The following is a 16,452-nucleotide window of genomic DNA, read 5'->3' on the forward strand; positions in this document are numbered from 1 at the left end:
CAAAGATGAAAAGGAAGTATAGTGCTTACAGCAGGCGGTTTGTTCTGAGTGTAGATGGGGTTCAAGCCGGTTTGACGACAGGCTGATTTCGATTCATTCAAAATTTTCTTTACGCCTTCAGTGACCTCTTCATCGGTCATCTTAATGTTGATATGGAGTTGGGGGTCTTCAACATGACCGGTATACTCACACATTAAATCGAGGTGGCGGCTTAGTGGCAAGACGCTCCAAGATATCCAACAGCGCACAAAATCAACGCCTGTTAAAAAGTTGGCCATAAAGGCCCGGAGCTTGGCGATTTGAGGGGCATACTTGGCCCGTTCTGCAGAACTTAAGCGTTGCGGCATTGGATGGGTGTTGGAAAGCCGGTGATCACGATAGCCTGGAAGAGGATTCTCATCTTCAGAAGTATCTCTGCAGTAAAACCAAGTCTGGTTCCATTCCTTAGGGTGACTGTGCAGTTTGGCATGAGGGAATTCAACTTCCTTCCACTTTTGAATAGAGACACCACCAAGTTCAGTATTGGGGCCATTTACAAACTCTGTACGCCGGTTCAGATGAAAAAAATGCCGGAACAGCTCAGCAGTGGGTTCTTCTTGTAAGTATGCTTCATAGAAAACTTGGAAGTTGCAGATATTGGATACCGAATTGGGTCCAATATCTTGAGGATGGAGTTGGAAACTGGCAAGAACATCCCGGAAAAACTTCGACCCTGGCGGTTTGAAGCCACAACCCATGTGGTCGACAAAGATCACTACCTCACCCTGCCTCGGGGTATGAGGATTCTCTATTCCTGGGACTCGCCACCGGATCTCCGTCTTCTTTGGCAAGGTGCCGATACTAACCATTTCATTCAATTGTTCTTCAGTGATCCGGGAGGGAGCCCAGTTGCAAGCGGCAAACTGTTTGGCCATTGTGAAATGAAAAGCTGAAAAGGAAATGCCGGTTTACGAGTCATTCATGGAGGAGCGCAAGATGCAATGGAATAAATGTATACAAGTATGTGAAATTGCGTAAACCAGAGACTAATACAATAGTGAATGACAAGGTTATATCAAGGGCATACATGTGTTGTTAAACCGGACTATTACCATCAACGTAAAGAAGGTTTGTCGGTTTACTAGGGGACTAATAGTATGAGATAGATTGTTTTTACAAAGGTAAACCGCCTAGATGGTAAAGAGGATACATATCTAAGGCGAAGAGGGTTAAGTAAGGCAAAAATAGGTTTCACGGGATCACGGGGCATTTTGGATCTACCACAAGTCAGGAAAAGAAAAATATTTAGACCTAAAAAAGTTGGTCTTGGAGCAGTTCATGACAGCACAGATTAAGGTTCTTTTTTATGCGCATAAAGGCATGATTTAAAACAAACAAGAAAAGGGAGCTCTAGAACTATCGCACGGGGTATATCAAGCCTAAGGTTTACTGTCTAAAAGACTGGCGAAGAACGAGAAAGGAACACCATGAACTTGCGGGAACCCTAATGGATCTGGAAAGGAAGGAGGAAAGGACTTACTGTGGCCGCGGAAGCAGCGAAGGTGTGCTGCGGGGCTTTGGTACGAACAGGTTGATGCAGCGGCCGACGGTGAGGCAGAGACGAGGCTGGACGATGGTGGCGGCGCTCGAGTGCGGAGACGTCGCGAGGAAGAAGAAGGGATGAAGGGGTAACGGAAAGAAAAGAAAGGGGTCCTCTGCCCCTATTTATAAGGCGAAGCGATAAAGTGACAAGTGTGGGAATTGAGGAGCTCAAAAATGGATAATTAATAATGGTGTAGCCTCGATGACTGGATATGCATTAATGAAGCTAATCCTCAGCTTCAACGAATAGATGACGCCAGGGCGGTTTGTTATGGTCCTGGAGCATGACGTCATGGCGGTTTACAAGATTAAAGTGAAAATACAAAGGAAGAATTTTTCTAAGTGTTGAAGATCGACATGAACCAGTTCAAACCAATCCGGGGCCTAATGTTGGGGATACTACTACTGGACGTAAACCGGCCAGGAGTAGCCGGATTAGCTTTATGAAGATTAGAAGCCCATGAAGACATCAGAATGATGGCGCTTTATGAAGGCCCAAGGCCCAGAGGCGAGTTAAGGCATGTAGATGTAAACTGACTTAATTATGTAACTTGCATTGTAAGATAGGAAGTGTAGAGACTGAACCGGACACGTTTATGATCCGGCTTCGGGACTCTGTAAACCGGCAGGCGTCAACCTATGTATATAAAGGGACTACCCGGCAGCGGTTGAGTGGATAGACAATAACTCGAGAGCCAGACAAAGCAGATTCGCTCCCTGGCCTTCGAAACCCTAGCAATACCAATCACAACTAGACGTAGGCTTTTACCTTCATCGAAGGGGCCGAACTAGTATAAAACTCCCCGTGTCCCCTTGTCCGGTTTAACCCATTTAAGCTAACCCGTTGCGATGGCTCCACGACTAAGTCCTTTCACAAGGACATCTGCCATGACAAACCCATGACATAAGGAATTAATCGCTTGAAAGAAAACAAGAATAAGAATTACATTATGCTTATCCTTCATCAATTAAATTGATGACAAGCAACGGATTTGGCATACTACTTAATCTCATAGAAAGGATTAAGATAGATATAGCGTCAACTTGGGAAGGTCTTCTCCAAACCACCGGTAGGATTTGAAAGAACGAATAAATAAGTATGATAACCATGGAAGAGAATCATGAGCAAACCACCATAAGAATTGAAAATGAACGCAAAAAAGAGAAAGAAACAACAGAAAGAATTAGAGAACGAATGAAGATACTTGACAGAATTTAGATACATGAGAACGAAGAGATCACGAGCTGATTAGAGATCACTTGAACGATGCACCGGTAAGATTTGGATAACGAGAGCTGAAAGCTGGAATGGAAAATTCTGAGATGATGGCCTCCGGAAAATCAAACTGAAAAATACGTCTAAATTGCTCCGGATGGTTGAAAAGAATTCTCAAAATCGAAAACAATTATGAGAGGATGGCAACAATCTTCAAGAGAACGGAGCAAGATTTAAGAGAAACTCTTCTTCGGTCTTCAAATGTTGAGAACGACGATGAAAAGCACCACCAAGAATTGTTGAGATACTCCGGGGTGCCAAATTTAAAGGTTGAACCAATGGTGAAAAGAATTTGAAAGATCTTGGATAACGACATATTACTGATGATAACTCATTCTTGCGTCAAACTTCGAAAAGAAATTTGAGGATAGCTCCGGGAAAATAAGAAGAGTCATGTAAGATCCTGGGAAAAGACCCGTGGGTTAGGGCCCACTCAAAAGATACACCCTTTAGGGATTTGAAAAGATATTGTACCGGTTGAATAAAATAGCTTGAATGAGATAACAACCTCGAAAGAACTTGAGCGAATAGAGAATGGAAACTTGAATCTTATGAGATATCTTCAGCACTCCAGAACAATTGAATAAAGAGAGGTGAAAGATAAAGAGGTGCACTACATGAGAAATCATTTGAAACAAGGAAAAAGGATATGATCAACACCGAAAGATTGCATTGAATCCACCAGAGAAGATAAAAGAAACGAAGACTGATGAACTTGTAGAGCATCTCCATGAGAATCACCGGATAAGAACATTAAAAGAAAAGAATGGAGAGACTTCCCATCAATAATAGGGTACTTGAAAAAGAAATCTGAGTCCTTGAAGAAAAAGGGTTGGGAGGGCCGGAAAAACAAAAGCAACTTGGAATGGATGAAACAAACAACGTTGAGAAGACTTGAGTTGATCTTGCGGATGTCGAAAAAGATCGGATCCACTTGAAGAGAGACACACCGGTTCAGAAGAAATTGAGATGGCAAACTCGAAGATCAAGAAGGATTGGTATTCACATAGAAGTATGAGAACACCATTTAGGAAAGGTATGGAATCAACATTTGACTTTGAAGCAACTCGAATACCACAACTCAAAACAAAACAAAGGTTGGCTTGCAGAATAAGCCGGAACAAACATATGATAGAGATTTCTTCTGAAGTTTTCATGGTGGGGCCCACACGGGCTCTATCGTACATCACCATCATGTACAAGGCAGTGCACATGACTTACGAAGCGTCCCCGAGTCAGCATAGCCAAGGACTCTTTAAGACACAACGAGACCACTGTAAAACCAACCGTGGATAGGCGGACCACTAGACGTCGAACCCCAATTTCATATCATACATCTGTCGGAAAGATATCCTAGGAGCTACTGGAATTCCCACTTATAAACTCCTGAAACTTTTAGGTTATGCAATCAGGTGTTGGGGATACAGGGGAAGCATAATATCTCACCCAAAACTAACAAATCCTACATCCAGCTGTATCCATCCTTCAACACATAACCAAGAAACCTTCAGAAATCATTTACCTCACGAAAAGCATCCGTTATACGAGTTATGGCAATACTCCCGAACTCCTGCCCCAGTACTGGGTGGCGTCGAGGTTATATCATCAACAACTGCATAAAAGAGATTTTCGATGTCGGTAAAACTCAGGTATTCCAGAACTGCAACGATAAAATTGTGACGACAACACCTCGGAGCTCAACTCCCCGGGACACTGCCACAACCCCTAAATGTCAGGAGGCACCAAGAACAATGTTGTCGTCACAAAACCATCGGAACAATTCCAAGATACCCGCATGATCCTAAAAAAATTCATGAAATTTGAGAAGAGAAGAGTAAAAACTCTATGTCAGGAAGCCTCACCAGAGCGATGAAGGGACTGAGGAGTAAAAAGAATCCTACTCTCCGATTTATATAATCCTAAAATACTCGAACCATTTTTTCTAGACTCAACAACGTCAATGATTCGATCAAGTAGGGGGCTCCTAAGTCGAGGAAGACTCTGATACCAACTTGTAACACCCACGATGCGGCTATATCTCCCACGTGTCGGAGCACGACTTAGAGGCATAACTGCATAGTAGGCATGTCGCAAGAGGGGTAATCTTTACACATCCCATGTACTGAATAAGAAAAGAATAAAGAGTTGGCTTACAACCACCACTTCACACAATACATAAAATAGCATTACATCATCCAGAATTCAATCAAGGTGCGACTACGGAACCAAAATAAAAGAAGGCCACCCCTAATGCTAGATCCCCGATCGCCCCAACTGGGCTCCACTACTGATCAACTGGAAACGGAACAATATAACGAACATGATCTTCATCGAGCTCCTCCTTGAGCTCGGTTGCGTCACCTGCACGATATCATCGGCACCTGCAAGCTGGTTTTGGAAGTATCTGTGAGTCACGGGGACTCAACAATCTCACACCCTCGCGATCAAGACTATTTAAGCTTATGGGTAAGGAAAGGTAGTGAGGTAGAGCTGCAGCAAGCACTAAGCGTATATGGTGGCTAACTTACGCAAATGAGAGCGAGAAGAGAAGGCAAAGCACGTTCGTGAACTAGAAGTGATCAAGAAGTGATCCTGAAACTACTTACGTTCAAACATAACATGAGACCGTGTTCACTTCCTGGACTCCTCCGGAAAGAGACCATCACGGCTACACACGCGGTTGATGCATTTTAATTAAGTTAAGTGTCAAGTTCTCTACAACTAGATATTAACAAATTCCCATCTGCCCATAACCATGGGCATGGCTTTCGAAAGTTCAAAACCCTGCAGGGTGTCCCAACTTAGCCCATCACAATCTCTCACGGTCAACGAAGGATATTCCTTCTCCCAGGATGACCCGATCAGACTCAGAATCCCGGTTACAAGACATTTCGACAATGGTAAAACAAGACCAGCAAGACCACCCGCTGTGCCGACAAATCCCGATAGGAGCTGCACATATCTCGTTCTCAGGGCACACCGGATAAGCTAAGCGTACAGGAGCCGACGTAACCCAAGTTGCCAAGGGATGGCGCTGCACGGTGCTCTAGTTTGGACCAACACTCAGAGGAGCACTGGACCGGGGGTTTAAATAAAGATGAACCTTGAGTCTGCAGAACCCAAGGGAAAGGCTTAGGTGACAAATGGTAAAACCAAGGTTGGGCCTTGCTGGAGGAGTTTTATTCAAAGCGAACTATGAAGGGGTTCCCATTATAACCCAACCGCGTAACGAACACAAAATCAAGGAACATAACACCGGTATGACGGAAACTAGGGCGGCAAGAGTGGAACAAAACACCAGGCATAAGGCTGAGCCTTCCACCCTTTACGAAGTATATAGGTGCATTGAAGTAAAAATATATATAGTGATATCCCAACAAAAACATCATGTTCCAACAAGGAACAAACTTCATCTTCACCTGCAACTAGCAACGCTATAAGAGAGGGGGATGAGCAAAGCCGTAACATAGCCAAACAATGGTTTGCTAGGAAAGGTGGGTTAGAGGCTTGACATGGAAATATGGGAGGCACGATAAAGCAAGTGGTAGGTATCGCAGCATAGCAATAGAGCGAGCAACTGGCAAGCAAAGATAGAAGTGATTTCCAGGGTATGGTTATCTTGCCTGAAATCCCGCAAGGAAGAAGAACGAGTCCATAAAGAAGACAAACGGACGTAGACGAACGGATCCTCACAAACACGACGTTATCGGAACTAACCCGAAGAAGCAACACTGGAAAGAAGCAAACAATATAGTAAAACAACCATCACATAAACATGGCATGATGCACAACCAAGTATGATGCATGTCTGGTTTAAAGAGGCATGGCATGGCAAAGTGCACAAACAAAACTACAAGTTAAGTGGAGCCCAATATGCAATGAGTTGCATATTGATGGAACACCACATCGAATGTTTAGTTCACTCCCGGTTAGGTACTCAACAAAATTAAATGTTGGTTAACATGGCAAGAGGTGAAACAAAAGTAAACTACACAGTTAGGCATATTAAATGAGGCCGGAAATATCAAACAACAATTCTGGTAAATCCCCATATACATTTAGCAAATTAATGGAAACAACAATTTAAACCATTTTAAATGTTGTTATCATGATGCGGATGACATGTGCAAGTTTATGCAAGTTTTAAGGAAAAGTTGACATGATAAGATATGAAGCATTTGTCATCGTGGCGGAAACAAAAGGGGTGCCACGGCGACGATAACGAAACGGTGCCACGGCAACGTTCCGGTACCGACAAATCATTGAGACGTCGGTGCCAAAGAAAGTGTGGCGAGAGCGTGCAAAAGATGGTGGGGTGATCCCGGTTACCGGCTTCCCACAGGTCGACGATGGTGACAAGGCAAAAGAGGGGCAACGTGCACCGACAATTCAAGCATGGAGCAAGCACAAGCATCTCATACATCACACATGCATTCGTTCACGGGCGGTCGTCTCGGGGTTATACCTTCGAAGCGTGCGTTATCGGAGGGGTTCGAGTTTGATGTGGTGTAGGGGAAGTAGACGTTCTCTGGACGTTCGTAGTGGAAGTAGTCGTTCTCGCATGCTCTAGGGTCGAGGGTAGAGGTTCTGGCGATCTCGACAGTGGTAGTGGTACATGTTTATCGTAGCACGAGTTTCCGTAGATGTTCATGTCATCGGTGTCGTGGTACTTGGGGTCTTCGGACTTTCCGGTCCAGTTCTTGCGACGGTAGTCGTTCATGTTCGTTCGAAGAGGTACTTGATGACTCCGACGTCTCCGGGGCGACGATAGTGGTACACCCAAAGGTAGTCAAACTTGATGGATCCAAGGGCTCCGGCCATCATCGTACTTGGCGCAACATCGATCCCCGAGGTCGTCATGTACACGTTCACATAGTAGTCATACACATCGATGGTAGTGGTACATGGCGAGGAACTTGACATCCATGATGCCTTCGAGGGTTGATGGTAGAGGTAGTTGTCGCATCGCCGGGAGTAGTCGTACACTTGGTGTCCTCGGGTCATCGGCGGTAGTCATACTCGAACCGGTATTTGGCGAACCCTGGACGGTCTTGGCGGTCTCCGGTGGAGGTTTTCGTTCATTTGATAGAGGAAAACAGCGGCAGCAGTAGGCATCGCAGGAGTCTATGGGCGCGGTCGCCCGCGGACGACGGGGACGGCCAGAGATGCAGCAATAGAAACAAAACAGCAGCATCAGTGAATAAACCGACGGCGGCTGGAGCAGATCGGGTGTGGGGAAAGGGCGGTGCCATGGACGGACTCCTGTCAAAAGAGGGAAATGACGACATCGACATCTGTGGGTTAGAGAAGCAGAGAGATAGCGAGAGCAGGGAAGAGAGATGGCAGGGCGACGATGTTCGGGTGGTGCTCGCCGGAGCAGCGGTGGCGAGGAGGAGGACCTTGGGTGGTTGAAGACACCAGCGAACGTGGGGTGATGAAGGGAGCAGGAAGCCGCCGCAATGGGTCTTGGACGGCGGCGGAGCATCTGCTGGCAAGCGGCTGTGGGGTGGAATGGGCAAGAGCACGGAGGGTCCTGGTGCTAGAGCTTGACGACGTTCGGAGGTGGGTGGCGCGGGTGAGGGCGCCATGGGAGGCAGAGCTCGCGGCAGGAGGGAGCAAGATGGCGTTGCAGCGGTGCAGGAACGACGGGCGCGGCGCGGCTGGAGGGCGCCACGGCGCGCGCGGGAACGGGGTAGCCAAGGACGGGGTTCGGTGTTGACCAGAGCAGGGGAAGAAGAAGGAGGTGCGGCGCTACTCTCTCTTCCTCTCTAGCGGCACATCGAGGGAGGAGGGATCGAGCACGGGGCGTGCGCTGGAGGGAGATAGAGAGGGAGGTCGGGGAGAGGGCTGCGAGCGCGTGCGTGGTTGGTGGCAGCGGAAGGGAAAGGAGGAGGAGCCGATGGGATCGAGCAGAGGCCTGTCCTGCGGCTAGGGTTAGCAAAGAGTGGGCCTTGGAGGCCCAGTGTGGAGGGCGCCGGCTGGGCCTTAGAAGGTCACAGATGGCTGCTGAGAGGCCCAGCTGGGCTCTCTCCCTCTCTCTCTCTCATCTTATTTTCTTTATCAAAAAACAATAGAAGAAAAAGAAAGAAAGAAGGGGGGTTAGGGAACGAAGTTGGACTCGCGGATAAATTGCCCAGACTCACAAAAATGAGTTTGACCCAAGAAAAATAGAAACGGAAAGATTGAAAGATATAAATTCGAACTCATTTGAATTTAATTCAAACGGGTTTGAACTGGGACTTGGTAAAAGGAAGGTCCAAAAATGTTCGGATTTTTGGAGGAGCCCCTGTAAAAGGGAAAAGAAATATTGGGCAAGGTTTGGAGATCAACTCGAAGCGGAAAAGGCATGTGGTTATTTTTGCAAGTGTGTTGTGATAAATTCCAAATTAAAGGAATATTTAATATAGCTCCCTAATAATAGTAGGATACTTTTATATGTTATAAAGAGAATTGCACCATGTGAGCTCCCTCGATTTAAATGGATCGAAGATCCATACGGTTTATTTTGTTGAGTTTTAAAACGGGTTGCATGATGACATGATGCAATGCACATGATGCAAACATGAATGCAAGGAACCAAACAAAACACACGACGAAATCCAGAAACCCTGGAAGGCATCTGAAGCTTCGGTCTTGGGGCATCACGCCGAGGGAGGTGTGGCCCATAGGGCAACCAACCGGGGAGAAACACGACCCGTGGCGCGGGGGGCACCCTCAAAGCCGGGAGGTGGCCCAAGAGAGGCATGGGAGCGGCCGTCACCGGGAGCAGGCAAAGCCGCAACATCCGAAGGTACCTGCTGAAAGAGAAAAACCATCTCATCAAAGTAAACGTGTCATGAAGTGATCACCCGATGTGAGATAGGATCATAGCAGCGGTAGCCTTTGGTGTTGGGGGGGGGGTAGCCTAGAAAGGTGCAGGACACAGACTGAGGGTCGAGCTTATGAGGAGCAGTGGAAGCGATGCTGGGGTAGCACAGGCAACCGAAAATGCGGAGCTCAGCATAGGAAGGTGGCGTGCCAAACAAGACGTGATGTGGTGCAAAATTCCCGCGAGGGCGACAAGGACGAATGTTAATGAGAGTGATGTGGTGGCGAGCGCGTGGGGCCAAAAACGTGGTGGCACATTGGCGTGAAAGAGGAGGGTGCGAACGCAATCATTGAGAGTGCGAAGCACACACTCAGCGTGGCCATTTTGTTGCGAAGTGTATGGGCAGGTGAGATGAAAGATCGTGCCGTGTGAGACGAGAAGGTTGCAGATCGCAAGGTTATCGAACTCCTTCCCGTTGTCTATTTGCAACGCGTGAATGGAACGTCCAAACTGCGTGGAGACATAGGAGTAAAAAGCAGTGAGAGTGGCAACAGAGTCTGACTTTCGCCGCAACGGGAAGGTCCACACATAGTGCGAAAAATCATGAAGTATGACAAGGTAATAAAGATAGCCCGTGTTACTTGCAACAGGAGAGGTCCAAACATCACTATGAATTAACTCAAACGGGTATGATGCAACATGCGAGGAAGTGCTAAAAGGAAGACGAATATGTATGCCGAGACGACAGGCATGACAAGTGTGATCGTTGATCTTATTACACGTGAATGAAAAACTCCGGAGAATATGACGAAGGGTGGCGGTGTTGGGATGACCGAGACGAGCGTGCCAAAGGTCCACTCCAGCGGAAAGTGCCATGGGTGCAGCGACGGAGGAGGTAGAGGAGTGGACCGGGTAGAGCTCGTTGGGGCTGTCACATCGGTGGAGCACCATCCGGGTACGGGTATCCTTAATAGAAAAGCCAAACACGTCAAATTCAACGATAACAGGATTTTCACATGTAAGAGAACGAAAGGAAACAAGATTTTTAATGATGTCAGGGGAGACAAGCACATTAGAAAGATATAATGGCATGGAGTTAGAAGGAAAAGAAGCATGGCCGACATTAGTAGTAGGCATGGAAGACCGTCACCCACGGTAATGCGAGAAGCGGTGTGAATGGGGTGAGCGGCGAGATGGTTACCGGGGTTGGCGGCCATGTGAGCCATAGCTCCAATGTGCATATACCAGTCGCCACCGCCAGTGTACTGCTGCGGCGTGGGGGTGGTGTGGAGGGCCGTGAGGAGCGCGGGGTCCCAAAGCACCGGTGGGAGAGCCGGGGCGGACAGCGCCGGCTGAGGCGGGGGCGCCACAAACCCAACGGGCCGGAGGCAGCCCATAAACCGCAGAGGGGCCGTAGAGCGGCATAGGCTGGTATGCCTGAGGGGCCGCGTGAAGCGCCTGATGAGCGGCCGGGCGGGCGTCGAAGAGGCTCGGAGCGGTGGCACGCAGTATAGGCATGGAATATGCGTGCACAACCCCGGTCTAGGGGTTCTGGCCAGCCTGCCAGGGCGCCGGGGGGAGATGTGGCTGCTGCTGGCATGGCGCCCCGCTGGGCGCAGCCGCCTGCTGCTGCTGTTTGCGGCCGCCGTGGCCACGACGGCCCCTATGGCGCTGCTGCTGCTGCTCGGCAGGACGCGGCGGAGGAGCCGGCTGCGGCTGCGGGTAGGGGAACCCGGGTGGCGATGGCGCCGGGAAGGGGCCCGGGGCGTGCCTTGGCGGGGCGGAGGGCGGCGCACCGCCACGAGTACCGGCGGTGAGGGCGGTGTGGGTGGCCCGGGCGCGTGACATCCGCATCCGCTTCTCCTCCAACTTCAGATAGGCGACGATCTTGGGGAACGTCGGTCTAGTGATGAGGGGGATGTTGGAGGCGGCGTTCCCGTACTCGTCGCTCAGGCCGACGATGAGGGTGCTGAGGAGGAGCTCATCGGAGACCTTCTCACCAAGGTCACGGAGCTCGTCAACAAGCTTCTTGAGGCGCATGCAGTAATCATCGACACACGAGTCAAGCTGCTGGCACCCAAAAAACTTGCCGTGCAAGAAAACCTTGCGTTGGAGCGCGTTGTCGGTGAAGAGGTCGTTGAGCTTAGTCCAAACGGCATGAGCATCATCATCGGCGGAGACCATCGTGTGGAAGAGGTCCTTCGAGATGGTGGTGTAGAACCAACGAATGAGGGTGGCGTTCATGGACATCCACTCCTCATCGTCCTCCATGAAGCAGGAATCCACGGTGCCATCGATGTGATCACGGATGTTGTACTCCCGGAACACAAGGGAGAAGTACGTCTTCCATGCATAGTAGGTGGAGGTGACTTGGTCGAGGATGACGGGAACCCGAGCGAGGATGTTGAGGTCGCGGATGACGACGAGATCGGGGCCTTTGAACGGGTGCGGCGGCTGCGGGTGGTGCCGGAGGAGCCACGGGAGGCCATGGGGAGACGAGGGAGGCGGCGTCACGCGAGAAGCGGCGCGACCAAAGGGCGGCGCGGCAGGTTGGGTGCGGAAGCGGGGTGGCGGCGCACACGGGCCATCGGTCGCGGCGGCGTGGGGTACGCGGTGGCGACGGCGGCGGGGGGTGGCGGCGGTGATGAGATCGCGGCGGCGGCACAGGGTTAGGGTTAGGATCTTAGGTATGATACCATGTTGGAAGCGAGAGTTTGGCAATGCTTCATGATGTATTGATCAGTCCAAAGCACACGTATATATGGAGTACAAGGTGGGCCACAATCTCAACTATACAATGACTAGGAGGTGGGCCAGGTTATACAATATACATGCACAAAACCATATATTCAACAGGCGGGTCGAGTGTGTGCGTGTGTGTGGAGTGCACGGGCGTGTCCGTGGGCTAGTACACCCACTAGTGCAAAACTGGGCTATAGCACCGGTTCGTAAGGCCCTTTAATGCCGGTTCGGTAACTGGCACTAAAGTGTGGGGACTAAAGGCCCCCCCCTTTAGTACCGGTTCTGCACGAACCGGTGCTAAAGGGCAACCACGTGGCACGAGCCAGCTCCGGGGGCAGGGAGCCCTTTAGTACCGCTTGGTGACACCAACCGGTATTAAAAGGATGGGGGGTTTATGATTTCTTTTTCATTTAATTTTGTGTTTTCCATTTAATTCTTTTTCATTTGCTGGTATTTTGCGATACTGCATATTATACACGTTATGCATATATATAAATAGAATTTCTAGTAGAACCGATCATATATATATATATATTGTAACACCCTCGATGCGGCTATATCTCCCACGTGTCGAAGCACGACTTAGAGGCATAACCGCATTGAAAGCAATGTCGCAAGTGAGGTAATCTTCACACAACCCATGTAATACATAAGGGAAAAAGATACATAGTTGGCTTACAATCGCCACTTCACACAATACATGAATAAAGCATTACAACATCCAAATACAATCAAGGTCCGACTACGGAACCAAAATAAAAGAAGAACCCCAAATGCGACAAGGTCCCCGGTCGACCCCAACTGGGCTCCACTACTGATCAACTAGAACGAAACAACACAAAAGACAAGATCTTCATCAAGCTCCTCCTTGAGCTTGGTTGCGACATCTCCATGGACTCATCGGCACCTGCAAGCTGGTTTTGGAAGTATCTGTGAGCCACAGGGACTCAGCAATCTCGCACCCTCGCGATCAAGACTATTTAAGCTTATGGGTAAGGTAAAGGTATGAGGTGGAGCTGCAGCAAGCGACTAGCATATATGGTGGCTAACATACGCAAATGAGAGCGAGAAGAGAAGGCAAAGCACGGTCGGTAAAAGTATGATCATGAAGTGATCCTAGAACAACCTATGTCAAACATTACTCCAACACCGTGTTCACTTCCCGGACTTCGCTGGAAAGAGACCGTCACGGTTACACACACGGTTGATACATTTTAATTAAGGCCAACTTCAGGTTTTCTACAACCGGACGTTAACAAATTCCCATCTGCCCATAAACGCGGGCACGGCTTTCGAAAGTTCAAAACCCTGTAGGGGTGTCCCAACTTAGCCCATCACAAGCTCTCACGGTCAATGAAGGATATTCCTTCTAGCGGGAAGACCCTATCAGACTCGAAATCCCGGTTACAAGTCATTTCGACAAAGACAAAACAAGTCCAGCAACACCGCCCGAATGTGCCGACAAATCCTGATAGGAGCTGCACATATCTCGTTCTCAGGGCACATCGGATGAACACTACGTACAACTAAAACCAAACCTCGAGTTGCCCCGAGTTGGCGCTGCAAGTGGCTCTGGTTTGGACCAACACTCAGAGGAGCACTGGCCCGGGGGGGTTAAAATAATGATGACCCTTGGGCGTGCGACCCCCAAGGGAAAAGAAAAGGCTAGGTGGCGAATGGTAAAACCAATGTTGGGCATTGCTGGAAGAGTTTTATTCAAGGCGAACTGTCAAGGGGTTCCCATTATTACCCAACCGCGTAAGGAACGCAAAATCCGGGAACATAACACCGATATGACGGAAACTAGGGCGGCAAGAGTGGAACAAAACACCAGGCATAAGGCCGAGCCTTCCACCCTTTACCAAGTATATAGATGCATTAATTAAATAAGATATATTGTGATATCCCAACCAGTAAAACATGTTCCAACAAGGAACAACATCTCCATGTTCCAACAAGGAACAAACTTCAATCTTCACCTGCAACTAACAACGCTATAAGAGGGGCTGAGCAAGGCAGTAACATAGCCAAACAACGGTTTGCTAGGACAAGGTGGGTTAGAGGCTTGGTTCAACAATATAGGAGGCATGATAAGCAAGTGGTAGGTATCGCGGCATAGGCATGGCAAAAGAGCGAGCATCTAGCAAGCAAAGATAGAAGTGATTTTGAGGGTATGGTCATCTTGCCTGAAATCCCGCAAGGAAGAAGAACGAGTCCATGAAGAAGACAAACGGACGTAGACGAACGGGTCCTCACAAACGCGACGTTACCGGAACCGACCCGAAGAAGCAAACACCGGAAAGAAGCACATAACATAGTAAACAACCAACACATGAACATGGTATGATATGTGGAATGCGGTATGCGATGCATATGCATGATTTGTAAAGGAATGATTGAACCTGGCCACAACTTGGAAATCCAAGAGTGCCACTGGAAAGGTGAGGTGATTTCGGTTGAAATCGATATAAAGAACGCTAGAATCGGATGCACGGTTTGGAAATGGCAAGCAATTCAAATATGGCACCGGTCTGCGATAAACAGCAAGTGGCCATCTAAATGCAACAAGATGAACATGCTACAGCACTCAAACATGGCAACAAAATACATGGAAGGGATCCACTCATAATTCTCGACAAAAGATGAACACTGAGCTACGGCCAATTCATCCATTAACAGGTTCAAACAAGCATGGCAAAAGTGCAATTGGTAAACAGGTTTCAGACTTGGTGAAATTAACACTTGTCTGGAATTTCAGATCAGGTAGCACACTTTGAAGCATGAAAACTATATGCTACAGGAACTTAACATGGTAAAGTAAGGCATGGCATGGAGCTACTCAAAGATCTTAACAAAAGTCCCTTAGTGACCTTGAGCCAAAAGGTATCACAAAATACAATTGCAAGCATGTGAACATGGAAAAAACATAATCAGACTCTCAGACTTGGTGAAAAACTGGAACATGCATATCAGATATCAAGTAGGCATGCTTACGAGCTCGATGCAATCACTATAGAGCATGTCATGACAATATAAGCATACACCCATCAAGAATACACATTATACAAGCTATACATGGCAAGAACAATAACATAGCATGCATGGATCAACTACAATATCCTCGGCAAAATTGCTAACAAGTAGACAATCTGCCCAGATTCACGAAATAGCAAAAGTAGAGCTCGATTGACTCAAGCTAGGGTGCTCCATAATTGCAAACAAAGATATGGATAGATAGAGCACTACAAGATTAACAAATCATCCTTACTGATCATCCTCAAAAGAGGCACGGATCACTAGGAAACAACATGCACATATGGCATATTGATATAAACAGATCAAGGACTTAGTGGAATTGCTAAGTCCCTGAAATCAGCATTAACGAATGCACCACTTTGCAAGCTTGTGCTAGTTACCTCACACATGAAAAAAATACATGGATTACACCTCTGGAAAGATGGCAAAGCATATAACAAAACTCATGTAGAGCTCAGGGGCATATCATGCACACAATAATCATGGCAAAAATAACAAACAGCTATTTGGGGCAGCAGATCTGGCAATTATCTCAAATAGCATTTTTCAACAGTATTGTGGGCACCAATATGAACTCAAATGAAAATGATGCAATGAGATGAAATGATGTGCTCTCTGAGGCGAACATTTTGATATGCTATATGCCCAAAACGGATCTACGGATGCAAAGTTACGACATGATGAACAAGGGCATTTGAAACATGGAAATCTCGGGGACTTAGCGAAATTATACCCTCGCAAAAGTCAACTCCAACCGGGACGATGTGGTGCAGGGACGAGGCGGGCCGTGTTTGGTTGGATGAGTGGGTGGATCTGGTCCACCTTGCCCAGATCCGGCGAGGGGCATCTCTGGCGAGGTCATCGCTGGCGGGGCGGTGGATCCGGCCGGGCTCGGGCTCCCGTGGCCGGATCTGGCGGCGGGCGGCGGCGGAGCTCCTTTGGGGGCGGTGCGCAGGGTGAAGGCGGAGCGCGGATGGCGCGGTAGGGAAGGCGGCCGGCGGGCGGTGCG

Source organism: Triticum aestivum, chromosome 5A (assembly GCF_018294505.1).
Source record: "Triticum aestivum cultivar Chinese Spring chromosome 5A, IWGSC CS RefSeq v2.1, whole genome shotgun sequence".
Classification (NCBI taxonomy): domain Eukaryota; kingdom Viridiplantae; phylum Streptophyta; class Magnoliopsida; order Poales; family Poaceae; genus Triticum; species Triticum aestivum.